Raw genomic sequence first — 27,301 nt, forward strand, 5'->3', positions numbered from 1 at the left:
CCTACCCCTTAATGCCATGGTTCATGAAGCCATACACAGGCATGCTGGACAGTAGTCAGGAGTTCTTCAACTATAGGCTGAACAAGTGCAGAATGGTGGTAGGATGTGCATTTGGACAGTTAAAAGCACACTAGCACAGTTTACTGACTCAGTTAGACCTCAGCAAAATCAATATTCCTATAGCTATTACTGCTTGCTGTGCGCTCCACAATATCTGTGAGAGTAAGGGAGAGACATTTATGGCAGGGTGGGAGGTTGAGGCAAATCACCTGGCAACTGATTATGCGCAGCCAAACACTAGGGCAGTTAGAAGAGCACAGCAGGGCACGCTGTATATCAGAGAAGCTTCGAAAACCAGTTTCATGAGTGGCCAGACTACAGTGTGAAAGTTCTGTTTGTTTCTCCTTGATGAAAACCCACCCCCTTGGTTCACTCTATTTCTCTGTAAAACAAGCACCTTCCCCTCCCCCCTTCAATCACCACTTGCAGAGGCAATAAAGTCAGTTTTGTTTCAAATTCATGCATTCTTTATTAATTTGTCACACAAATAGGCGGATAACTGCCAAGGTAGCCCAGGAGGGGTGGAGGAGGAGGGAAGCACCAGGTGGGATGGGGGAAGAAGGGGAGGAGGGAAGGACAGGACGACACTGCACTTCAAAACTTATTGAATGCCAGCCTTCTGTTGCTTGGGCAGTCCTCTTAGGTGGAGTGGTTGGGTGCCCAGAGCCCCCCTCCCCGCATTCTTGGGCATCTGGGTGAGGAAGCTATGGAACTTGGGGAGGTGGGCGATCGGTTACACGGGCTGAAGCAGCAGTCTGTGCTCCTGCTGCCTTTCCTGCAGCTCAACTATATGCCGGAGCATATCAGTTTGATCCTCCAGTAGCCTCAGCATTGCCTCCTGCCTCATCACGCTGCCACCACCTCTCCTCTTGCTCCAGCCTCCTGTCCTTGCATTCATTTTGTGCTTTCCTGGACTCTGACATTGTCTGCCTCCATGCATTTTGCCAAGCTCTTTCAGTGCATGAGCTCAGAGAACATTTCATCGTGAGTGCATTTTTTTCACCTTCTTATCTGCGCTAGCCTCTGGGACGGAGACGATAGGAGAAGCGTTGAAACCTTTGCAGGTGCTGTAGGAAATAAAAAAAGGAGACTAGTACTTAAAAAGACACATTTTAGAGTACAAAGTCAACTTTTGCCTCTTATATTGAGGGCTTGCTGATTTGGTGAGAGAGATCACACACGCAGGGCCAGGCAACAGAATTCGGCTTGCAGGCAAACATGGTAAGCCACAGTCTTTTGGTTTCTTTAAGTCTTTAGGGCAAATTAAGGATTAAACACGCTTGCTTTTAAACCATGTATTATATTTACAAATGTACACTTACCAGAGGTCTGGTCTGACCCAGAGCAGCAGTTTGCCTCTTTGGTTTTTTGATAGGCTTACCTCAGCTCCTTAAGTTTCACAAGGCACTGCTGCAGGTGCCTGTTATAGCCTCTGTCATTCATGCCCTTGGAGATTTTTCAAATATTTTGTGTTTTGGAACGGAATTGGATAGCACAGATTCATCTCCCCATACAGCGATCAGATCCAGTATCTCCCATTAGGTTCATGCAGGAGCTCTTTTGCGATTCTGGTACACCTCTGCTGATGAGATCTGCATGGTCATCTGTGCTGATCAGCTTGCCACACTGACCAAACAAGAAATGAAATTCAGAAGTTCCTGGGGCTATTCCTGTGTACCTGGCCAGCACATCTGAGTTGAAAGTGCTGTCCAGAGTGGTTACAATGGAGCACTTTGGGATAGCTCCCTGAAGCCAATACCGTCGAATTGTGTCCACGCTACCCCAAATTCAACCCAGCAATGTCAATTTCAGCGCTAATCCCCTCGTCGGGGAGGAGTACAGAAATCAATTTTAAGCACCCTTTAAGTCAACAAAAATGGCTTTGTCATATGGACAGGTGCAGGGTTAAATTGATCTAAGGCTGCTAAATTCGACCTAAACTCATAGTGTAGACCAGGGCTAAGTAACATCAGCTTTGCATAGCATGCCTGCTTGATGTCACTAAGTACACAAGGTATTTGGTTTAGAATGTCTGAAGTAGAACTGGTTGTTAGAAAGTAAGTGGAGTGGAGAGTTCTAAAGCTAAATTAGGGGAGACGTCAGTTCAACATATTTGAACTCTAATGGATTGCATGGCAAAAATATGTTAGAAGAATGGAATGTGAACCCACAAAAGGTGACATACACGTTTATATTCCTCCTGTTCCATCATGTTGCATTTTTTCATAAATTTCCCTTACTTCTAATCCTTGATTTGTGATTTTTTTGTTAACTGAATAAGATATTAATGACCTGTGCCCAACTAATCAACAGATAAATAAGGAATATGGGTGTGAAGGCAAGTCTATATTAAGAAAGATCATATTGCCTGAAACTTCATAGTTCCTCTAGTAAATACTTACCAGTAGAAAATAAGCCCTTAAACAGGGAAAGATGGGTTTTGTTTTCATTTGTTTTTTAAGTGCGAGAAAGGTACAGTATGTTAATTTAACATATGGGGAATATTCCTTAGATCAAGAACCAACGCAGATAAATAAAAAATGATCCTCAATTTCATTCACCTTTCAAACACCACACTAATTCAGCTACTCGGCACCATTTGAGGACAAATCTTCTTGCAGAGTAGGTGGGTAGTTCAACTTCTAATATTCACTAAGGAACAGAACAATGATGCCCTCTTCTCTCCCATCCAAGTTTGCTCCTATCCTGAGGGACCCAACAATAACCACTACAATGAGCCTGTTGATCTCCTCTCTTTTATACTTAAACATTTCTTTAAGCTTTGAGAAAATTATGCTCCAGAATGCATTGCAAATTAGAGGAAAAAAGCCTTTCCTAAAGCTTTCCAAACTGCCTCAAGAGATCACACTCCTCTTGCAACAAATGCTAATCTCACAGGATGGTCTCTCACATGCTTTTTGCCTTTTACCATCTCCTGGTATGTACACTGTGCCTTTTAAACTTTAAGGAAATGAGATCATCAGGCTCAGCTTCCCAGCAGGGTATGTAAACAAGGCTGGAAGAGTGTAGCAGACCATTCCTCCTCAAGTGAAGAAGACAGCAGGTGAATAGAGCAAAGATTAGGGAAGGAGCTACCTATAATTTCTGGTAGTTTTAGATAAAATTTTAGCATCCAAACATATGGAAGCTTCTTAAATTGAGTTTCCATTCATTGCAACATTCACCCATCTCTAATCATTGCCCTGTGCTAATTCATTACTAGCAGCAGTGTAGTCTGCAGAAGCATGTGGAGTCTTGCACCACTGTATCAAACAATGTAGACACTCTAGTATTCTGAGGTTTTAGTGGTTCAAATTCTCATACTTTGCAAAATGCCATCACACTTCACAGAGTGCTACCAGAGCTTTTCCATGGAAAGGTTTCCTGTTAGCCAGCAGTTAATCAGTTTATAATGTACTGTTGTCTTGCACATTTCACCCCAGATTGTATTGTGGTGGATCCCATCACCTGAGGCAGCATTACCCAGTTCACAAAACACATGATGTCATGCAGTCACACACAGGCTCATGCAATGTAGTCTAACTCACATCAATTTATATAGCACACAAGACCTCGTCAGATTAGATGCTAGGGGACAGAAAGGTAGCTGAACCCCACACCGGATTTTCAGAATGTAGGGGAGATCTGTCCCTAAAATACTGCCAACACAGAGACAGAGAAAGTGTAGGTGTTTCTGAAACAATTTTGGTGGGACTTTGGTGGGACATCCAGAAATTCCAGGTCTTGGCCAGCTCAGCACAGTTCTCCATCTCCTGTTTACCAAACACAGATTCTAGCCTCATTACTCTCAAAGGATCTGAGTGAATGTGCATGGCTGCATCTTACCATGGATAAGAGTGACATAACTGTTGGCAGGGGGAACTACTGAGGAGTGGGCAGACATCATGTCTGCACCATCTATGGAATTTGCATACTCAAATTTTCTTAAAATGACTTGCAGTCTCAAATTCCTATTGGATTTACTAATGCTCCTGGATTCCCAGATCACATGATATCTTTCAGATGGCAGCCATTCCTTTCAGGCATGAATACTGCACAATCATATCCATCTTGGTTAATTCCAGGTTTGATTACTGCCATGTGCTCTAATCAGAGTTAACTCTGGATTCTGCCTCTGCCTCCCTCCTTAATAAAGCAGTGCATGCCAGCATGAACACAGCATGTGCACTCAGGTTTGCCCTGTATGCCTGTTTATTTCCATTTGGATTTCAAGATGCTGGTAATATTTTTTATAAATGCTGAATACACTGAGACCTGAATAATCTGTAAGGCTGCTTCTTGCCATGTACCCCTGAGCAGCTGTTAAGATTGGCTGAGAAAAACTTTTCAATAAAGACCTACTTGTTAACACTCCATATCCAGTAGAAGAGTTCTTCCACTTGAGGGCCCCATCTTTGGAATTTACTCCACCTGGCAGCTTCTTGGAACCTGACCCTAACATATCCCAGAGAATAAGGCAAGAGTGATTTGTTTTGTTTGGCATTAGAGTAAATGTTTAGTGTAGGGTTTTGTTTTGGGTGGAGGGGGTTGTTTCTAATTAAAGGGTTTAATGCTGTAGATGCTCTAGAAATTAAATAAATAAATATGCCTCTATCCATGAGTTTTCACAGTCCCACTACCTGGTAAGAAGGGATTTAGAGTTACAGATGCTGTTGTTTATGGAACCTTAATTTTAAATTCAATCCTAAGGTGACTGTTTCCTTTAAAAGGTTAGCCTTGAATTAAAATTTACTACCTTTAAAATGTTCTATGCCTATGACATGCTAACATACATTTTTCAAAAGTGACTAGTGATTTTTGGGTGCCTAGTTTGAGGTGTTAAAAGGGGCCTATTTGTCAGATGCTCAGCATTTTCTGAGAAGCGCGTTCTTTTAAGATGTACTCAAAAAACGTAGGCCCCCAAAATCATTAGTCACTTTTGAAAATCTTGAACATCAGGTTTATTTTTTCTTAATAATTGATTTGTTTACAACATTTTTCCTGAAGTTTCTTGATCCAGGAGTAGAAGAAACTTTTTAGTAAAAATATGGGGATATGTGCACCTGCTTTTAGGATTCAGTGCTTTTAATTATTGACTAGAACAGAAACTATTATAATGCAAACTAATTATTTCAGGCGGCATGTGTCAATACAGTGTGAGTATTACATAACCACTGTAGAATTGCACAGAGAAGACAAAATAAAAAGGTCTTATTTATACTGGTGGAAGTTATTGTACTGACATTTGAACCAAGCAATTTCCCCTCCAGACAGATGACCCAAGGAGGAGTGGGGAAGGGGAAAAATGGAAATTCTCTCATTCTAAAGCTGCCTCTCATTCACTTTTACCTTGTGCTTATGCCAAGAGCCTGGAGGACTTTTAGATTAGGCTTCTAAACACTGCATTCTATGATTTTATTCCCAGTGAAGAACGTACTTAAAACTTTTAGTTAACTTTGCCTTCTTGCAATATTTAATTCATGCATGGCAGGCAGGGAGTTGTTCGCTGCATTTGAACATTACATTTTCAAATTTTTTCACTTGCGCTGGCAAGAACAATCTGCTGCAGATGAAGTGGCAACCAGAATTTAAAGAGCACCTTTGATCCAAGCTAATCCTGTTCTCACAGCTCTTTTGCTGATTCTGGAGTGTAGCGGGAGAGCTTTCTATTCCCACATAAGAAATCCAGCTTTCACAGTGACCTCTTACTTGTGATTAATAGACATAGGGCTAGATTCCCTCTAAACTGCTCTCCATTGAGGGATTTACCCTGGTGCTGCTGCATGCATTCCGCCTGGGATTTGGCCAGCAGAGGCCTGTTGGATCCGTAGGAACTCTGCCAGCAAATGTTCTGAATCATCATGGGTGGGATTTTGAAAAGCACTTAAGTAACTTGGGAGCACAATTCACATTGAAAGCCAATGGGACGTGAGCTTCTAAGTCCCTTAAATGACTCTGAAAATCCCACTCCACATCCCCCTACTTGCGTTGACTACTCCTCTTCTCAGCATGTTGTCTGCCACTTTAGAGGCACAGCTGACCCATCTGGCAGGCACACATGGGGTAAAAGAGTTATGATGGCTTTTCGCTGCTGCAGCCTCCTCCCCCAGCATACATTCACCTGTCGGAGTTTCTGCCGTGATCTACAGTATACCAGATGGCACTGGGTTCCACTCAGTATGAGCGGACTTAATTATATTTGGATAATTGCTATTATTTATGGCTCATACAGCACCTCAAGTCCAATCTCTATTGTTCTATTTTCCCACTCTTGCAGGGCTTGGCTCTCTGTTTATAACCATGACAAAACTGTGCAGCTCAGAAGTTTGCCTCTTTCACCAATAGAAGTTGGTCCAATAAAAGATATTACCTAACACCCCCACACACACTCTTGTCTGTCCAGGGCTTTCCAGAGGATTCAGGGGGCCTGGGGCAAATTAATTTTGGAGGCCCCTTCCATAAAAAAAAGTTGCAATACTATAGAATACTATATTCTCATGGGGGCCCCTGCAGGGCCCGGGCCTGGGGTAAATTGCCCCACTTGCCCCCCTCCTGCCCCTGGAGCAGCCCTGTGTCTGTCTGAAGAACTAGGTATGATACAGGGAAGGAAAATAGGGATGGTGAACCAGGACATAACTGTGGTGAAGTTCAAGGGGGATGTAGACAAAGCAACTGTCATGGTATAATTCCTCACTCTGAACCTTAGCATCCAAAAGATGGGGTACCAGCATGAATTCCTCCAAGCTCAATTACCAGCTTAGTACTTGTAGCGCTGCCACCAACCAGGAATTCTAGTGCCTGGTACACTCTGGTCCCCCCAAAACCTTGCCCGGGGACCCCCAAGACCCAGTCCCTCTGGATCTTAAAGTAAACACTTTCCCTCACCATTGCCTCTCCCAGGCTTCCCCTCCCTGGGTTACCCTGGAAGATCACTGTGATTCAAACTCCTTGAACCTTAAAACAGAGAGGAAAATCCACCTTCCCTCCTCCTTCTCTCTCCCCCTCTCAGACTCTCCCTGAGAGAGAAAGTAATCCTAACACAGAGAGAAATTAACCTCTCTCCCCCTTCCCTCCTTTCTCCCCACCAATTCCCTGGTGAATCCAGACCCCATCCTCTGGGGTCTCACACCAGAATAAAAAAACAATCAGGTTCTTAAACAAGAAAAGCTTTTAATTAAAGAAAGAAAAAAAACAGTAAAAAATTATCTTTGTAAATTTAAGATGGAATACGTTACAGGGTCTTTCAGCTATAGATACTGGGAATACCCTCCCAGCCTAAGTATACAAGTACAAATTAAAATCCTTCCAGCCAAATACACATTTGAACTCCTTCCAGCCAAATACACATTTGCAAATAAAGAAAACAAACATAAGCCTAACTCACCTTATCTACCTAGTACTCACTATTCTGGACATATAAGAGACTGTATCAAAGAGATTGGAGAGAAACCTGGTTGCACGTCTGGTCCCTCTGAGTCCCTAGAGTGAACAACAACCAAAAACTAACAGCACACACAAACTTCCCTCCCTCAAGATTTGAAAGCATCCTGTCCTCCGATTGGTCCTCCGGTCAGGTGACAGCCAGGCTCACTGATTATGTTAACCCTTTACAGGCAAAAGAGATATGAAGTACTTCTGTTCTATTAACTCTTACTTACCTGTTTATGACAGCAACTGTATCATGATTCTTGCTAGCTCCCTGGCTAATTAAGCACAGGACCTGCTGCCTGACATTACCACACAAGGGGGCTTAGGGAGTCGCTGACATCTATGCAAACAGAGTGTAAAATGCTACCATCTGTGACAGCAGAGAGTTCCGACTGAGTAGCAAGTTACACTCACTTAGTGATGTAATTGACTACACAAGGTGTAAGGCAATGTCAGTTCAGAGCCAGGGTCTAAATCCTGGAAGGTGTTGCTGACTACACTACAGCTCAATCAAATAAAATCAGAATCACATATTCAACCATGGCTATAAGCACAAAAACAATCATGTTCCCATGTCAGTATTAAAAGCCATGGGGTACAGTGTCCATTTGGGATACTGTAACACCTGGAAGGTCATATTAGGACATAAAGGCCTGGGAAGTAGCACCGCTCCTAAAAGGTTCCATCCAAACTAATGTGTTAAATTTCTGAGTGGAGAGAGCCCTACAGTAGAATACATATAGAGACAAATACTGAGTCTAAGATAAAGTAGTGTTCAGCGAGATCAAAAAGGCAACCACTAAGTCCAATGGTTATTGGCTCAGCTACCTACATATAAACTGGTCAGGTGTCACAATGGGGGGAAGGCTTAGAGAGGCTGTGTGTCTAAATGTGTCTTCCTTGGAAACAGCTAGCTCTGGAGTAAGCAAGAGGAGAGGCTATTCCTGACTCCATCCTTAGTAGCACATAAGAGGGATTTCAAGAAGTAGATGTAGTTGAACCCACTTACTAGCAGTCATCACAGTATAACAAAGTTCAGCATCCTTAGGGGAGGAATCAGATCAAAAACTAGCACTAGATTGGTAATCTGTAAAAGCTATTGGTAATCTGTAAAAAGTTCCCTTAAACAGGACTACAGGTTATTATGGTGGAAACAACATAGCCTTACAGGACAATGAAAACTTCCATTCAGGAGATGAAAACAGAGGAAACTGTGTTTGCCTTGGAAAGTGCAGTGAGCCTGAGTCCCATGGCCTTACTACATGGTTTGAATTTAAAGAAGTGACACCTAAAGGACAGCCTCAAATCCAGGCCTCGATCACAGGGGAAGAAGGGTACATGGAATCTCCTCTCCTGTGTCTCCTGTGCAGGAACCTGTGCCTCCTGTGCAGGGATCAGTGCCTGAGCACAGAAACTACCACACCAAAAGAGGCAAAGACAGGGAGAAAGCCTGGCCCCTCCTATTCCCTCATGCGCCTACCTATGGAGACGGCCAGCTGCAAAAGAGACTGCATACTCAAGGAATGGCAGAGAGCATATGGTCTTTGTGCTGGGGAGCATCAGGAGGGCCTGGGTCTCCCTGCAGCACAAAGTTTTCCTGGTTCATTTTCTGGGTGGCTCAGCTGTGCCTTAATAGCACAGTCTTGGCCTAAATGAATGGACCAGTGTAACAGAGACTTTGAACAGCTCTTCTCTTGCAGAAGAGGATATACCACTGCTTCTTAGGCTGGACCGTGACCCTTCATACATGTTTATATAGACCAACATCCCAACAGAAATAATGAATTCAAAATAACTGCTAGTATTTCAGCAGTATTTCTGTATAGGAGCCTGGAGAGGAGGGCACCACTGATCATATGTAACCATCTTCCCCTTTACATCACTACATAGAAAGTGGAGATGTCTCAGGTGTTTTCCAAGCAATCAAGCATTTGGCCGCTCCAGCAGTGTGGGACTTGAGGGTATGACACCACCAAAGCCATCTCAAAAGAGACAATGTAGGAAATAAATGCTACTTATGTTAGCAGCTCACGGTAATCACTAATACACACTATTTACTTGAACATGATGTACTGTAAAGAATAGCAGTAACTGTGGCGTCTGTCATAAAACAGAGACCCTTGTGAAGTAAGTGAATTGATGGACATTTAATGTGTTGTCACAGCACAGACTCCCATAATCTTCTTGCAACACTTTTCTTAGGGCAGCTTCTCCTTTTGCAGATATTACACAATTATATTTACCTCTTTGTCGGTGTGCTTTTAAAGGCTTTTGCATGTGAAAGCCTCCATGGGCTGGCTAACAGGGACAAGAAAAAAAGGCACAAAGAGTTCTCTCTAGTTATTTTCATTCTGACTCCTAGATGATTTATAAAGCTGTGCACACTGTGAGTAGTTGGAAAGTATATGCCTAAGCTCTAAGGAAGAGCAAAATAACAAAAAGCAAACCATGCCAGAAAAGGGAGACTTCTTAAGTGAAACAGATTCCTTCTTTAAAGAATACTTCCTTAGTTTCCCATGTCATTCCCACATCCAGTCTGTCCCAACAAGAATTATAGGCATAGTAATCGCATTAGAACAATTAAAAATTGAAGATTAGCAAACATTGTCCTTAAGGACCCTATGGCAATGTAACTTCAGAATCAATCTCTTTATTTATATATAAAATCAGCTCCAGCTTTGGCTATTTTTAAAGGACTGTCAATTATCTCTACCACAAATTAGCAGAGAGAAACCAGCATGATTCAAGTCAGCTCCAACAGAGGTCTTATTCTTCAGGGAGATCAGATTGGGTATGGACTTGAATATATTCAGCTTTAAACTCCACCAGGCTGTGGGAGTCTGTGAAGGACTCATCATGCATTCTAGACACACTGTTGCATGCAAATACCAACCAGCAGAGCTGCAGCATAGTGATCAGCAGAAGAATTCTTTTGTATCTTAACCAGTCATTTCTTTTCATTTTTTAAACCATACTACAAAAAAGCAAAGTTGAGCAATGCAATTATCTTTTTCTGTGGATTATCCTTCAAGTGTTCGCGTATTTTAACTAGAGGGGAGAAAACAATCAGGACACTGATACTTACCAGCAGGAAAAAAAAGCAATGCACAAGAGGCTTCAAAAGACCAAAACATCTTGTTTAACTATTTTGATAGATGAGAACTTGCTGTTGTGATTTGTAATTTGGCTAATTTTCCCCCTGAACAGAAGAAATTACCTTACTGAGATTTTTAGAAGTGTCTGTGCTGGGAGGCTGAACTTTCCCACTGAAACAGAGTGCAAATTGTTTTGCTCTATATTAATCTAGGTTTTAGCAGGCCCAATACCCAACATGACCAGTCTCCTGTATCATGTTTTTACATATGACACACACAAAGCATTTGTCTCAGTTGTGGCTACAACAGGAAACCTAAGAGAGATTTCAAAACAAAGGAAGAATAATGGACCTTACTTATTCACTCACTGGGCATGCTCCACTAGCATTTTGCATCATGTGCTTGTTTCCAAGGCAACAGCTATGATGCGGAGTACACAATGTCCCATATTTAAACCAGGGTTTTGATTATGATCATTGTAAAAATGCCCACAAACCTATCATTTTCATTTGTGACTATATACTGATTCATGTACCAATAGCTCATTTTTAGCTCATCCTGAGCACAGTCCAAGATATTACAAATCTAAGTTTTTTGGTACACCAGTTACAAGATATTTAATGAGAACAATGTTCAAAGAGAGTCACTAAATTATATTGAAATGGAATAGTCTCAGGCTGCTAGAGAACAAGGATGCTGCATTATGCTGCATTATGCCTTTATCTTAATTCCCTACACTTTAGCAAAGGGATTATTTGCATGATGACTGATTTATTGTTCAATAACATAGAGTGACTATGCAAATCCCTCTTCTCTGATTAGCTACTGCCTATGGCAAATGTGGCTAGAACACCTTCTCACCCCACCTACCCCCAGATATTAAGCACAATATAATAAGGAATTACTCTTAGGAGGAGGGCCCGGAGCAGCAGTAGGGTGATGTTTAGAAGGCAGGGGTTAACTTGGACAGGATGGAAAGGAGGGCAGAATTGGAAGAGACCATGTTTATGTTCACATTGGTGGGGAATTCTGAAGGCTGGGGTTTATAGAGGCTAAAGAAGATAGTTGAGTACAGTGATAATTGCAGAGGGCTCCCACTTCACTTCCCTGACCTACTTGACAATTAGGTCTTCAGCCCTGGAGTCAAGATCAGAATGCATTTTTTGCATTGTGAGCCCCCAAACTTTCTAAGTACTCTACCATAGGTTCTGATGGAGTTGTGGTAAGTTCTTTGCTCAGTTACTGCAGAGGCTACACTATTTTAAACGTATTTGTTTGTCAACCTGTCAATTATTTTTCTTTGAGCATTACTAATAAAGCCTCATTTCATAATTAAAGCATACTTCAGCAAAGGGACTTCAATAGAAGGCAACAGCTGAAGTGAAGAAGGCTGCCACAGAACATTAAACTGAAACCTTCAAACCTGATCAAATTTCCTTTCTGTATCTGATCAGACCACACATTTTAGGTAATCTCTAATTTGCATTATTGCAAGCACTTACAGTATGGCCATCACTGTGATATGATTTTATAGAGAGTTCAATTAACAACAAGCAAATATAAGGAGCAAACACACCCCACTCCACTCCAGCACAGTGACAAGGCAGAGATGGAGAATACCCAGGAGACTAACTGCCACTGATGGCAGCATCCACAATTAACAAAGAGTGAGGATGTATATTGCAACTTATTCTGAGTATAACCATGTTTGGGCTTGGAGAAATTTCTGATGGGAACAAATGCCAGTGGTGAGTGGTTCTCTGCCCAGAAACAATGTCAGCAACTCCATGAGCACCTCTTTGTGCCCTGAGAGCAGAAGTATTTCTAATGAATGCATATGGTGCTTGCGATCTGATAGGCACATTCTATTAGTACCCTGCAGACAGTAAGAAGTACTTTGATGTAACCAGAAGTTGAATGGCAGCCATTGCTGAGTGCAGACAATAGGTGTAGTAGCTGAAGCTTCTGATGGGTCTGCAAGGTTAAACTATGTATGTGGACTGTGTTGTAGTTTCCCAGCACAGAGGCAACAACAGTGAGGATGATGGTGGTGAGGGCCACATCTGATTGGAAAGGACGTAATCTCCTGGCCAACTCCAGATGGAAAAAAGGCATATCTGGAAGCTAACGCAGTTTGGGAATCTAGGAGCATTGATGAGTCTAAGACCTTGAGACTGCAAATTGCTTAGACAGTAGGTGGGCAAACACCCTCAACTGAGGGAGCAGTTATAGATTCTAACCATTGCTCACAGTGCTTCTCCCAGCCAATCTGCTTCACCTCCACTTAATCTGGGTTAGGTTTAAACCATCTGGTTTTTATCAAAGTTGCAGAAATTGGGACAGCGTGGAGACTCTGGAACCATCTGGAGAGTCCTGTTGACTTCAGTGGGAAATAGATTGAGCCCTCTAAATCTGGGTACAATGAAAATGAGACTATGAGCCTGATTCTGGTCTCAATTTCATGGGTGTAAATCAAGAGAAAAGACTGGAGTTATGTGGGTATAAAATTATGGTGAAGAGAATTGGACTCAGTTGTAATATCCCCTGTAACAGGGGAGAGCCTGGGACTAAAATAACCCTGATTACAGAACAAGCCCCAACAGAGGGAATCAAGTGATTCCAGTATAAAAAGCCCAGGAGACTGCAACTATGTGCGTAGACACTGCAGGGAGTAGTAAGGAGGCCTCATTAGGGCCCAGGCACCAGCTGAGAGAGCCTGAGGAGAAAGGCAAACTCCAGGCAGGAGATGCTGGGAAGCAGAAAGGCTGACCAACCCTCAGAGAGGAGGGACTGTGCCCAGCTGAAACTGAGATGAAGACTCTGAGTTTGTGTTCTGTTTGAAAGACTTTCTTATTTGGACTTCCAGGAAGGAGACCCTGAACTTGTGTACCCGAGGACTCAATACATTGGACCATCGGGAGGGTATTGTTTGACCTATCTTGGAACTGAATGAGTTCTTATGGGACCTGCGAAAGGGGGCAAACGGGCTGGGTGACTGTAAAGTGACACCTGGCCATGAGAGAGGACTCAAACAGCTACACCATTAAGTCCCAGTACAATAATTTGAGAAAATTAGCAATAGATTGGCTCTCCTAAACCAAACTATGGCTTGTCTACACAGGGAGTTATTGTACGGAGAGCTAGGGTGTGAATTTAAAACATACTAGCTATTCTGCACTAACTCTCCGTGTGGACATACTTCTTGTGTGCTGAGTGCCCTCATGTGGTTTAGCTTAATACACTTCCAAAGTGCAATAAGCTAATGAGCACAAAGGCACTCTAGGAGTGTCCGCAGGGGGACTTAGTACACGTCAACTACTGCAGGTTTTTCCCTTGTGTAGACAAACCCTAAGGTGATCAGAATGTATCAGTGTACTGTATGGCAGGTACAATCTTCTGTATTAGAGAGTAACTTAGCTACACACTTTGTCATGTTCCTATACCAGATCTGGACTGGCTAGAGTGCTTACTCATACACACCAGATGTGTTCATCATGCCCTTTTCATGCTCTGCCAGGTACGGCTGAGGTTCGTTTAAATAAGGTACTGTATATTACACACAGTGCTACTTAATGGCTGAACAGTATAATACAATTTAGCATTCTATTACAGCCTTAAAATCCATGTGCACTAAATATATTCCTCTAAATCCTCAGCTGGTGTTAATTGTCATAGCTCTATCAGTGAATTTACACCAGCTGAGGATTTGACCACTGTTCCCTTGCCTTTTGGTGGCTAACATTGTGGGTAACATTTTCATAGCAGTAGGGATTATACTAGTTTGAATTACTTATAGCAACAATCTGGGTCAAAATGAGTGTCAATTTCTCAAAATTAAGAGAATCCATTCAGTTCAGGGCCTAAATTTTTGACACCTATTCTATATCTGTTGTATTTAAAAGTTAGAAGTAGTCTTCTATCTAGACAAGAAGGTCACTGTCAGACAAAAAAAGAAACAATAAAAAATACAAGGTTTAATCAGAAAAGAACTGACTAGTATCATACTTAAACAAGTTAATATGCAGCAGAGAAAAATCCTAGAGTTAATTTCCATTTTTAATAAGCAATTCTGCTTGTATTTGTAGATCACATTCAACTGCAAATGCCAACAGCTTCCTGGGCTTATCTCCAATTTTAAAAATACTCTTCATCTGTCTTTGTAAAACAAATTCTGCCTTCCTGGCCTGGCCATCTCAGCCTTTGAGTCTACTAATTTTAAAAGAAAGTCTGCCCTTTGACCATGGATCTTTTCTCTCAATCATTCATTCTAAGGGTGGAATCTGAGTTCTCTTTTCTTTGAGGATATGATCTGATGAGGAACCCCAATCTCAAAGTTTCAGGTACATTCCTGCATACACTAAAGAAAGGTTTATCAGTGACATTCATCCATCTACACTTGGGGCTTCAGGAATGGCTTAAAGGAAGGGTTGCCAAGCAAGACTGTATGAAGAGGACACTCAGAGGATAGGAGAAGACAAGGATGAACCAACTAGCGAATGTGCTAAAATCGACATGGTCTCAAAATCACATTTTAAGATGCAAAAGAAAAATACAGCTTGCAGGAAAGTATAGTTTGTCTGTAAGCTCACTGTCAAAAGTAAAAAGGCCTGAAAAAAAAAGACACAGCTCACTTGGCAAATGTACAGGGTTCTCTGGCACCCCATCCTATCAGGAAGACTTTCAGAAACCATTGTAGGCCAGATTTTTAAAAAATGTCACTGTCCAGGGCAACTGCACTTGTATTTCCCCACAGTAGTCCAGCAAGGCGCTAGCTGTCAGGCTTCCAGCACCCCATGCTGTTGCCAGGGGCGGCTCTAGACATTTTGGCGCCCCAAGCACGGAGGGTCCACTGGTCCCACAGCTTCGGCGGACCTCCCAAAGGCACGCCACGCTGAAGCCGTGGGACCAGTAGACCCTCCACAGGCAAGCCGCTGAAGGCACCCTGCCTGCTGCCCTAGCGGCGACCGGCAGAGCACCCCCCGCAGCTTGCCACCCCAGGCACACGCTTGGAGCGCTGGTGCCTGGAGCCGCTTCCGGCTGTTGCCTTACTTGGGTGGAGAAGACACACATTCCCCCTACTCCCTCTTCTGAGTTGAGTATCTCCAGGCTGAACCATTATGCCCTTAATTGCACTGTTCCCAGCAAAGGACAGACTGCCTAAGCAGACCTGTTTGCTTTCTCTTCAAAGTCTAACAACTGCATAATTGCCCACAATTAAGATACCACACAGCACTTACTATGAAATTTTATTCTTAGGATAAAAGTATCACAGAGAAAACATCTTAAAAACAATATGAGAGAACCTATGCACTTGCTCATAACCTTCCCAGAGATCACCCCAAATCTCACCTGGGTTCTGACAGGTAAATAGTCCTGCAAACCCCTCAGAAGGGGGTCTCTCCTATGGTCACAAGTGCATAACAGCCTCAGCACAGAACTAGAACCCTAATGAGAAGTTTATTCCCATTTTTATACAGTTTTAGGTCTTTGATTTGAAGTTTCCAAGAGCAAGTAATCAGTAGACAATGGGTTTCTCTCCCCAGGTGTAGCTTGTAAAGGCTTTCCAAGTATGTCTTAGGAAACTCACTTCATATGTATTGTCCCAAACAAGTCTTGGAAGTTCCTATCATTTCCCCAAGGCGTTAGACAGTCTCCTAGAAAAGCTACATATAATAACACAAACAATTGCATTTTAATACAATGGACCCAAAGGTATTAAACCTAATTCAATAAATTTTAACTTAATTCAACAAGATTTGTCCAGGAAATTGCTCTTCGTCACACTTAGCATGCACAGTCAAGACTCACTTTTCAAAACAGCTCAGCTACTAGTTAGGTACTTTAAATAGAGACCAAAGTTTCAAAAGCATTCAACACCCAGCAGCTTCCATTGCAACACCCATGGCTGGATTTTCAAAAGAGCTCAGCAAACAAGGTCCTGCACCATAGATGTTAATTAACACATCTAATCTAGATGTGCTAAATAAGCTAAATTATTCAAGAAAACAAACAAAAGTGTACACAAGTGGCCAGATTTTCAAAGTGCTTTTCATTTGTTTTCTGTAATAACTTACTGCAACTAAAACTTTAAATAATCTAAGTGTTCTGCAAGCATTAATTAGAGCAGCTAACAACATGCTTCTGGAAAGAAGTCTGTCCGCTGAAAATAAAATAGCACCACCAAGGATATGAAGAAACAAATACTAACTGAAATTTCTGCGTGAACTTTCTTTTGATTTTTTTTTTTTATCAATCATTACAAAACTCTTGGATGGATTCATTCTTCAGAATCCTCTTTCCTGTCTTCTGCATTCAGTGAAAACCCTTTTGAGAAAAGGAAAGAGAGCTTGAGATTAAATGAAACAGAGATTTGAATCCAGAGTTTTTACTTCCACATCAGTCTGAGGGTGATATTTAGAAATCATATTCCCATATATTTGTATACTTTTAAAAAACAATCCATAGCATTTCTAAATTTGAAAAATCACTAGGACTTAAACTTTCCATTCCTAGGAATTGTCCTTTTGGTGGTTGTGTTTGTCTTGACCTTGAACATTCCAGACTTGATGGAAAAGTCACCCTCATCACAGTCAGTAGGATTACAGCCTCTTATTAGCGGTATATATGGCTCCATTTGCCTTTCTAATGTTTAGTATATTTACTTTTTCCTGAATAGGAACATTTGGGTCTGATGGAAAATCTTTTCCAAGTTTTAGATTGAGTCTAGCAGCTTAACACAAAACACAAGGAGACAGAACTAGAAAGCATGTTGTTGGTCACTAACCCACAGTTCTGGTGCTTTTCTTGCTGTACAAACTGAGTCCCTGGTTCTTGACGGTTAATTCTGAACAGGATTTTCTACTGAACCAATCTCTGTTTTAAATGAATGAGATTTTTACTATGTTGTTACAAATTCTACTACATAACACTTCTCTTATGTTTCACATGTGCTGCTTTATGTTATGTTTACTTCAAAGAAGTACAAAAAGGTATAAATATTTTAAGCTTCAATACAGCTACAACTGCATTGGGAACTTTATGCTTCAAAAGACTCAACAAAGTAACTAATTGCTCACTGCTTTATGTAAAGCAAACAAAATATATTCCAAAGATTAAGATAAATCATCTTGAATTGATTAAAATCCCATCAAACTATCAAGCAGCCATTTTTCAGCAGTAAACAAGGTTCTATTTAAAATTACAATATAGAATGTTTAGTGACAGTAGCTGACTATTTTGGGCCTACACTATATTATGTGTTCCATATTGATTTACAGTACTTCCATAATTAAAGTTTGAAAATGTGCTCAACTTTAATAATGTATTACCAAAAAGTTGCTGGTGTTATAAAAATGTATAATTTTGGCTATCCTAGTTTCACTAAATTTTGTATCTCAGGTCTGGTTGCATAAATCATAAGAATGACCTCTCTGGGTCAGAACAATGGTCCATCTAGCCCAGTGTACTGTCTTCCGACAGTGGCTGGTGACAGATGCTTCAGAATGAACAGAATAGAACAATTTATCAAGTGATCCATTTCCTGTCAACCAGTCCCACCTTCTGGAAGTCAAAGGTTTAGGGTCACCCAGAACATGGGGTTGCATCTCTGACCATCTTGGCTAATAGCCATTAATGGGCTTATTGCCCATGAATTTATCTCATTCTTTTTTGAACTGAATTATACTTTTGGCCTTCACAACATCCCCTGGCAATGAATTCCACAGGGTGACAGTGCATTGTGCAAAGAAGTATTTCCTTTTGTTTGTTTTAAATTTGCTGCTTATTAATTTCATTGAGTGACCCCTAGTTCTTGTGCAAGGGGTAAATAACAATTCCTTACTCACTTTCTCTACATCATTCATGGTTATATAGACCTCTATAACATCCCCCCCTCAGTTGTCTCTTTTCTAAGCTGAACATTCTCAGTCCTTTGAACCTCTCCTCATATGAAAGTTGTTCCATACCCCTCATCATTTTTGTTACCCTTCTCTGTACCTTTTCAAACTTTCATATATCTTTTTTGAGATGAGGTGACTAGAATTGCACACTCTATTCAAGGCATGGATGTACCATGGATTTTTACAGTGGCATTATATTTACTGCCTTATTATCTATCCCTTTCCCAATGGTTCCTAACATTTTGTTAGCTTTTTCTGCCTGATGCGACACGTTGAGCTGAGTATGAAAACAGTATTTCAATGCAGCTTGACCTGCAGATCATTTACTACTTTAACTTTTGGACACTGATCTGCAGATGGATCCTATAACCTCACAAGTAATTACAATTTCTTTTGGAGGGATATTAGCAGAAATAAAGCATCGAAGGAAGAAGAGAGACAGATTTTCTTTTCCAGATGCTAGGGAAGTGGTGGTTTGCACCCAAGTGGGTGTTAGCAGGGAGCAGTTCCTGTACAGAAGACAGCACAGAGTCTGTCAATGATTTGTCCATTCTGCAGGGGAAGGGTCTCTGGTGCTGTGTGCTCCCAAATGTCCCCCAGTATCCATGTTAAGGCCAGGAAATCTGGTCATGTGTGATTTACATTGGTTATAGACAGGATAAGTAATGCATAATTAGTAGGACTCTCTTCTTGAAGAATCAGGATATCCCTCCCCTTCTTCTGCTCCCTCGGGCACCTTACCAGATTTCTGGGGTTTGTGAAATGTTATCACTAGCATCTCGGCTGTTGGTTCAACATTCTAGGATGCATCCAATCTTAGATTTTGCCAGGTTCTTTCCATCCTTTCAGTTTTTAACTGCTCTCGTGAAACATGTTTTTGGCCTTATGTTTTAGTATGTCAGCCTTTGGAGCTTTAATTCCTTAGGACTGAATCAGCCAAGCATTTCCAAAGTGGCAAAACAAATCACATCCAGATTGGAGCTGAGCAAGCTTGAGAAATGCTCACTTGTGAACAAACCTGCATAAAAAAAAGTATTTTGAATTCAGCTCTAGTCTTGTGAGCTTAATTAGATAAACAGATATTCAGAAGCACAAGTCTCAGGCTGGAAAAGAGCTTGAACACATGAATACAAAACAGCCATAGATACCTGAATATTTCAGTAACAGTTTATTATTCAACCCGTGTTCTCTCTTTTTTTTGGCTCCTTTATCTCTCAATGTCTCTGATTCTTTTTCAGGACAAATATACAACAAAAAGTCAGAGCAGGGGAAAATACACGAGAAGAAAACCCACTGAAGGTAGACTTGCTATTATTATTCAGTGACATCTCCCTTTATAAAACATTTGGAAACTTTCAAGAGTTCTGTGGAGACTTGATTCACCAGTGCATTGTTCCAGTTTTAAACCAGTATAATTCCTTGAATTTCAGTGGAGTTACACTGGCATAAAATGGGAGTAACAATAGAAGTGCATCAGATCCTTACTATTCTGTTCAAGTTCTTATACTGTGTCTCTCTCTGTGGTATTTGAGTTCTTACTGTACTAGTCCTAGTAATTCACATATTCTCTATAGCCCTGATTTTACCTCTGGCACTAGGTTTGCTGCATTAAGCCCCATTTCGGCAAAGCATGTCAACATGAGCATAAATCCATCTCTGTTTGGCAAGCTCGTTAAGTAGGTGTTTAATATGCTTAAGTCCCTTTTCTGACTTCAGTGGGATTTAAGCATGTTGTTAAACTTAAATGCATTGCTATCTTTAAGTAAAGATGGATATAAGTATATAAAGTTTATGTGCTATGCTCAATCTGTGCCTTAGTTTTTTCCTTTCATGGATATTAAGGATCACCTTACTGCTATGCGGGTGGTTAAAGTTTGTGGGCACATTGAATGAAGTTTATTTGTACTGAAAGTCATGTGATAAAATTTTTCTTGTACCTCAAGTGGAGATATGGTAAAATTCTCTTCAGAACATCTTAAGATGCCTTGATTGTACCACAAAGGGGCACTTAAGAGAGGCATTTAAACTTGTAGGCTGAGATGCTCTATGTATTCATTTTGCAAAGCCAATTATTTTTCTGACTCTGTCTGGTCCAAAGAAGAAAGACTTTGAAATCTATGTACAGGTTTGTCTTAAATAAAAACTAACTTAGTCTTTGCTTGTTTAGAAGAGTTTGAATAACTTAAACTTCCAAAGAACATCCCCAGGCTTTTGTTTACTTACCCCAACATTTATTGCAGTCCGAATTTTGGTTGATGTTCCTGGGAAGAGGTCATATTTCCTTTCTTAGCTACTTAGCCCTGAAATAGAAAGGGCATCACATGCAGAGAGGGTATTACAGATAGTGAAAATAGCTTCAGAGCAGGACCTAGCACATCCAGTAGAAAGATCTGGAGACTTGAAGCGGATGAGATTCACTAAGTGGAAGAACAAAAGACAGTTACCTTTTCTGTAATGGTGTTCTTTGAGATGTGCTGCTCATGTCCATTCCACAATAGATGTGCGTGCTCGCCACGTGCAACAGGACCAGAAGTTTTTCCACTAGCAGTACCTGTATGGGAGCACCCCTAGTGACACCTGGAGTGGCGTTGCTATTGCATGGTATAAGGGGCTCTGTGTGCTCCCCGCTCCCTCAGTTCGTTCTCGCCAGACAACTCCGACAGAGGGGAAGGAGGGCAGGATGTGGAATAGACATGAGCAACACATCTCAAAGAACACCAGTTACGGAAAAGGTAACTGTCTTTTCTTCTTCTAGTGATTGCTCATGTGCATTCCACAATAGGTGATTCCAAGCTATATCTGTTGGAGTTGGGTAGGAGTTCACAGACACTCAGGATGGAGTACAGCCTGCTGAACCCGGCGTCCTCTCTGGTTTGGAAGATGATTGCATAATGTGAGGTGAACTGAAGACCATCTGGCAGCCCTACAAATGTCCTGGATGGGGAGATGGGCCAGAAAGACAGCCAATGAGCCTTGCGCCCTAGTCAAGTATGCCCTCACAATTGACAATGGGGGAACTCCTGCCAGGTCGTAACAGGTACAAATAGACAAGGTGATCCAGCTGGAGAGCCACTGAGTGGAGATCGGCCGGCCTCTCATGCATTTGGCCAAGGCGATGAACAGCTGCAAGGACTTCCTGAACAGTTTTGTACATTCCAGGTAAAAAGCCATAGCTTATCTCACATCCAGCATGTGGAGGCAGCACTCCTCACTAGATGGGTGGGGCTTGAGGCAAAGACCAGCAAGAAAATGTCCTGACCCATATGGTAGACAGAGACCACTTTGGGGAGGAACGAAGGATGTGGTTGGAGCTGGACCTTATCCTTATGTAACGCTGTGTACAGGGGTTCAGAAGTCAGGGCCCGGAGTTCCGAGACCCATCTAGTGTATGTGATCGCCACCAGCAAGGCTACCTTCCACAAGAGGTGCGACCTGGAGCATGTAGCTAGCGGTTTAAATGTGGGACCCGTCAACCATGTCAGCACCAAGTTCAGGTCCCATTGCAGGACTTGGGGGCTAACATACGGGAAGAGACGATCCAACCCTTAAGGAATCAGCCAGTCATGGCATGGGAGAGCACCACATGGCCGTGCGTGGGCGGGTGGAAGGCCGATATGGCCGTGAAGTGCACCTTGATGGAGGAGGGTGCTAGGCCTTGGGCTCTAAGGTGAAGGAGGTAATCTAAAATGAGTGAATCAGAGCAGACACAGGCGAAACGCCCAGATCAGCTGCCCACTGAGAAAACCAAGACCCAGGTGGGTCCAAAGTGTGGAAGGCTGTGTGCTTTCCAGGAGGATGCGCTGAACCCCTTCCGAGCAAGTCCTCGCCTCCAGGCCTAACCATTGAGCAGCCATGATGTGAAGTGGAGTGCCACAAGGCTGGGGTGGAGGAGGCAGCCCTGGTCCTGGGATATCAGGTCCGGGTGGGATGGCAATGGCCATGGCGAGGCAACTGCCAGGCTCATGAGAGTCCCGTACCAATGGTGCCTGGGCCATGGTGGGGCAATCAGGCGGACCCGGACCCTGTCCGTTTTTATCTTTTCTAAGACCTTGCTAATCAGCGGGATTGGGGGAAATGCATAGAAAAGCCAGCCTGACTAGGACAGAAGAAAGGCATCAGAGATGACACCCACACCCAGCCGGGCCCTGGAGCAGAAGCAGGGATACCAGCAGTTCTGCTGTGTCACAAACAGGTCCACCTGAGGAGTGCCCCACATTTGGAAAATCCTATCCACCACCTCTTCCCCAAGGATCTGCAAATCTTGCAGCGATCACCCAAACAGCGTAAACAGTCCATGTGCGGATCACTCACGGGCATCAGCCGCTTGCAAGTGTGGCACAACTTAAAGCCCGGGGCATGCCCCAACCCAGGCGCACTAAACTAACTCTAACTAAACTACTTTTAATTACAGGTACTACTAACTATGAATTAACAGAGTTCAAGAGGGAAGCTACAGCAAAGCTGGAGCAGAGCAGTTCTGACGCACCTTCACTGGAGGCAAGAAGGAACCGAGAGCAGGGGGAGCACACAGCACCCCTTATACCATGCCATAGCGGCACCACTCCAGGGGTCGCTAGGGGCACTCCCTTACCAGTACTGCTAGGGAAAAAAACTTCCAGTACCAGTGCACATGGCGAACACGCACACCTATTATGGAATGCACATGTGCAATCACTCGAAGAAGAAATCTATGCAAGAACTTGAAGTGTGGGAGGGAGATTTTGTGTTGAACATAACTATGGAATAAATTGGGATTTCTCAGAATAGGATAGAACAATGGGGAAATCTGACTCAAAACCCAGTTTGGCCAACTTCATGCCACGGATGATTAGCTTCTAATGCACCTTGATGTAAGGGGAAATATGTTGGAAACCCCCAAAACCATCCTGTATTCTCTCTCTTTACTTTTAGGCTGAGCTTAGATACATTGGAGACGGTTGCTATCTGTGTGCCATACCGCAAGTGTGTTGGGTGAGTAGATATAAAAAAAAATGAGTGCTTATGACAGTGAAAGTTGTGTTGCTCTGGGGTGTGTTTTTTCACACCCCTGAGCAACGTAAGTTTTGTCAAAATAATGGATAGTGTAGATATGGCCTAACCCATTCATGGGCATGCTAGTTCTGCGCTCAGGCTGTTACACGCTTGTAACCACACAAAAAAACCATTTGAAGGACCGACTTCTACCAGAGCCCTTGTTGAAGCTGTGGGATGCTTTCTGGTAAGCTTATTAGCATGTGTGCAGGGTTTTGTTTGTTTGTTTGTTTTTAATATGTGTTTTGTATTGCTTTCACCTTAAGGATAAACGTGCTTGCTTAGAAAGAGCTGTGTAGTAATTTATAACTGGTGGCAATTACAGCTGTTCATAGCCTCTGGGGAGAAAGCAAAGCATAGACACTGGCCTGTTTAGTCAGTCTGGCTTGCTGGGAATATCATAGTGTAGGCAGCCTGGAAAGACCCCAGTCAGGAGTGAGAGACGTGGGTCTCTGCTCAAGAGAGGTGACGACTGAGGAGCTAGGTGCCTAGAAAGGGCGCTCTCAAGGGACCAGGGTGGGGAGGGTGATACAGGTGCAATTGCCCTGAACAGTGGCATAAGATAGGAAAAGGAATTTTCACAGTTACTTACTAGCTCCTAGGATTTTTAAGTCTAAGCAGTCATAGATATCTCAGAGTTCTGAGCATTGTACCTGTAACTCCTGTGAAACACCACTACAGCAAATTCCCTCTAGCTCCTCAAGCATCGCTTTCAGAGTAGAACATTACAGAACTGTTATTCAGTGGTGGTTTAAATAAGCCACAGCAAGTCCCACTAGGTCTTGAAAACATCCACTATAAGTTTAAAGTGGGGTCCTTCAGGGATAAGTTCTGGGTCTGGTTCTGTTCTATATATTCATCAATGATTTAGATAATGGCATAAAGAGTACACTTATAATGTTTGCAGACGATATCAAGCTGGGAGGGGCTGCAAGTGCTTTGGAAAATAGGATTAAAATTCAAAATGATCTGGACAAACTGGAGAAATGATCTGATGTAAATAGGATTAAATTCAATAAGGAAAAATGCAAAGTACTCCACACATAAAAAATGGGAAATGACTGCCTATGAAGGAGTCCCGCGAATCCCAGGACCTTGGGATCAGTGGATCACAAGCTAAATATGAGTCAACAGTGTAACACTATTTCAAAAAAAGCAAACATCATTCTGGGATGTTTTAGCAGGGGTGTTGTAAGCAAGACACAAGAAGTAATTCTGCTCTACTCTGCACTGATGAGGCCTCAGCTGGAGTATTATGTCCAGTTCTGGGCACCTCATTTCAGGAAAGATGTGGACAAATTGGAGCCAGTCCAGAGAAAAGTAACAAAAATTATTAAAAGTCTAGATTGAAAAAAATGGATTTGTTTAGTCTGGAGAAGAGAAGACTGAGAGGGGGACATGATAGCAGTTTTCAAGTACATAAAAGGTTATTACAGGAGGAGGGAGAAAAATTGTTCTTTTTAACCTCTGAGGATAGGACAAGATGATATGGGCTTAAATTGCAGCAAGGTTAAGCACTGGACTAAATTGCCTAAGGAGGTTGTGGAATCTTTGTCATTGGAGATGTTTAAGAGCAGGTTAAACAAACACCTGTTAGGGATGGTCTAGAAAATACTTAGTCCTGCCATGAGTGCAGGGGACTGGATAGGGAAGACCTCTCGAGGTCCTTTCCAGTCCTGTGATTCTATGATATCTTGATTTAAATTGTGTTTGCTACGAGTTAATTCACACTGAAAAGCATTTTCTTTGACCTTTAAATAAAGTCTCTGATCTGATAACATATTGTGAGAGACATATAAATGTCACCAACGCAAAAATCAAATCCCAATGCCAGTGATTTATCAACCATCCAGCAAACAAGGAAAACATGGATAATAGAGTAACTAGGAATAAACTACTTCGGTATGAACTAGTGATTAACTCAGCTACTACTATTCTATACAGAAAGCCAATAATAAAATCAGCTAGTATTGGGTTACAAAGAAAATTACAATCTTCCTAGGTAAAACTGGGATCAAACATTAAAGCAATCTCGGGGGGGACCAAACATTTTTTGTTACAGTGCTAAATAAATAAAATAAATAAATGATCTAAATAAATGATCTAGGGGAAAAAACCCTAGTAATCCTTTAAATAATGAATATTTTCCAACTATTATACAGACAGATTTACCGCTGGGTGGCACCTAGTGGTTTAATAAATGTATCATACTGCTAAAATGTGAGTATAACTTGCTATATTCTGAGCTCCTCTGTATGTGTGCAGTACTCCACTGCATGGAACAGATTTACAGCCATGTAACAGAGAGAGAGAGACCTGGACCCAAAAGGTTTGTGCCAGTGCTGTGCATTCCTTTATGATGTGTCGGTAGAGGGAAAAGTTAAACAAGGCTCTCATCGTGCTTAATAGGAAGGTATGAAAAGAATGAGGAATTATTTGAAAGAAATTTGTGAGGTTGTCTTGGCACCAGTAATGTCTTCTGTGAAAAGTTATTTAGGGACATGTTTTCAGCAGAGGTGAAAAAGATTTGCACAAGGGAATATACAGAGGAAAAATAGGATGAAATTAAGAGAGGAGAATTGAAGGCAGAGCTTAAGGAAAGCAAAGAGATGAATTATGCTGCGGAAAAAAATTCCCAAGGGAAGCAGTGTAACCCCTGCCACTTGGAACAATTTAAATACTAGACTAGAACTCTTCCTTGTAAATGTACAATAGGAAACAATCCTGCTTTGGCAAAAAAACGGACTAGATGACTCTCTGTTCTAGACCCTTCTCATCTCTAAGAACATTCTACCTTCATTACTGTGAATGGCCAAATGTCCTTATTGGCCAAAGTCTGATTTCAAATTTACTGCATGTCTTCCTTGTGCTAGTCCGAGTGCTTCAAATGATTGCAACTGTAGCAGTGGGACAGGCAGGGAGAGATGGTCAAAGACAACACTTGAGATTTTGCATATTATTTAACTGGTAGCCACCGAACACAAGCATAATGTGCTCTCTATGTGCAGAGTTGGGCCACTGAACACTACACTTCCTGTCATTTCCAAATGTAGGAGATACTATAATATTGAATTGTGAGATGGCCAAGCCAGGGCTAAGTGTGATGAGGTGTGACTCTGAAAGGAAAAAAACAAAAAAAGACACAGCCTCATTGCCAGGCAGCAGTCATGGCAGCCTCTGATCTGGGTCACCAGGCACAGATAGGGAGCCAATCACAATGAGAACCTTTGAAACAAAAGGCAGATCTATCCCCCCAGTTAGGTGTGCTGCTGTAACCTCTCCCATTTGCGTCCCCAATTATTATGTTGGCCATATATGGGCATAAACAACTTAAATAGAAGTGGGGTTGCAGTTACTGCCACAGTGAAACAGCTAGGCAGTTATTTAGCCGGTGTTTTAATTAAAAAATGAGTGTGTTCAGAAAAAATCGATTTGGCAAAGTAGTTCTTTAAAAGAAAAAAAGTGCTACACCAAAAACTTTGGCCTTCTAAGGAAACTGAGTTATAATCAAAGATCTAGAAAATAGACCCCTTCCATTATGGGATCTGACCTAAAAGCAAAACCCTAGAACAGAGGTTTAAACTTGGGAATGCACTACCTTTCTTCTCAGAACACCCTCAAAAAGTTGAAGTGCAAGAGGAGGCACATTTCATCTTCTGGCTTGGGCTATCTCTAAGGTACATTTGTGTTCACTAAAAATAGTATCTGCTGCAGCAGCTGCTGCTGAAGAAATGTACCATACATGCCTTCAAAACTCAAACGTATCTTTCAGAAATTTGCAAAATCTGC

General features: G+C 42.0%; 1 long non-coding RNA gene across 1 annotated transcript in view; it reads right to left on the bottom strand.

Moving 5' to 3' along the window:
* Window positions 1–543: 543 nt before the first annotated feature.
* LOC127053368 (uncharacterized) overlaps window positions 544–27,301 on the bottom strand; it is a 48,340-nt gene continuing 21,582 nt past the window's right edge. The window contains exons 2-5 of the long non-coding RNA XR_007775008.1: window positions 20,705–20,781; window positions 19,223–19,499; window positions 16,792–16,907; window positions 544–1,127 (exon numbers count right to left, since the gene is read on the bottom strand). This is a non-coding gene — a long non-coding RNA (uncharacterized LOC127053368). The remainder of the gene's footprint in view (window positions 1,128–16,791; window positions 16,908–19,222; window positions 19,500–20,704; window positions 20,782–27,301) is intronic.

This window comes from Gopherus flavomarginatus, chromosome 6 (genome assembly GCF_025201925.1).
Source record: "Gopherus flavomarginatus isolate rGopFla2 chromosome 6, rGopFla2.mat.asm, whole genome shotgun sequence".
NCBI lineage: Eukaryota > Metazoa > Chordata > Testudines > Testudinidae > Gopherus > Gopherus flavomarginatus.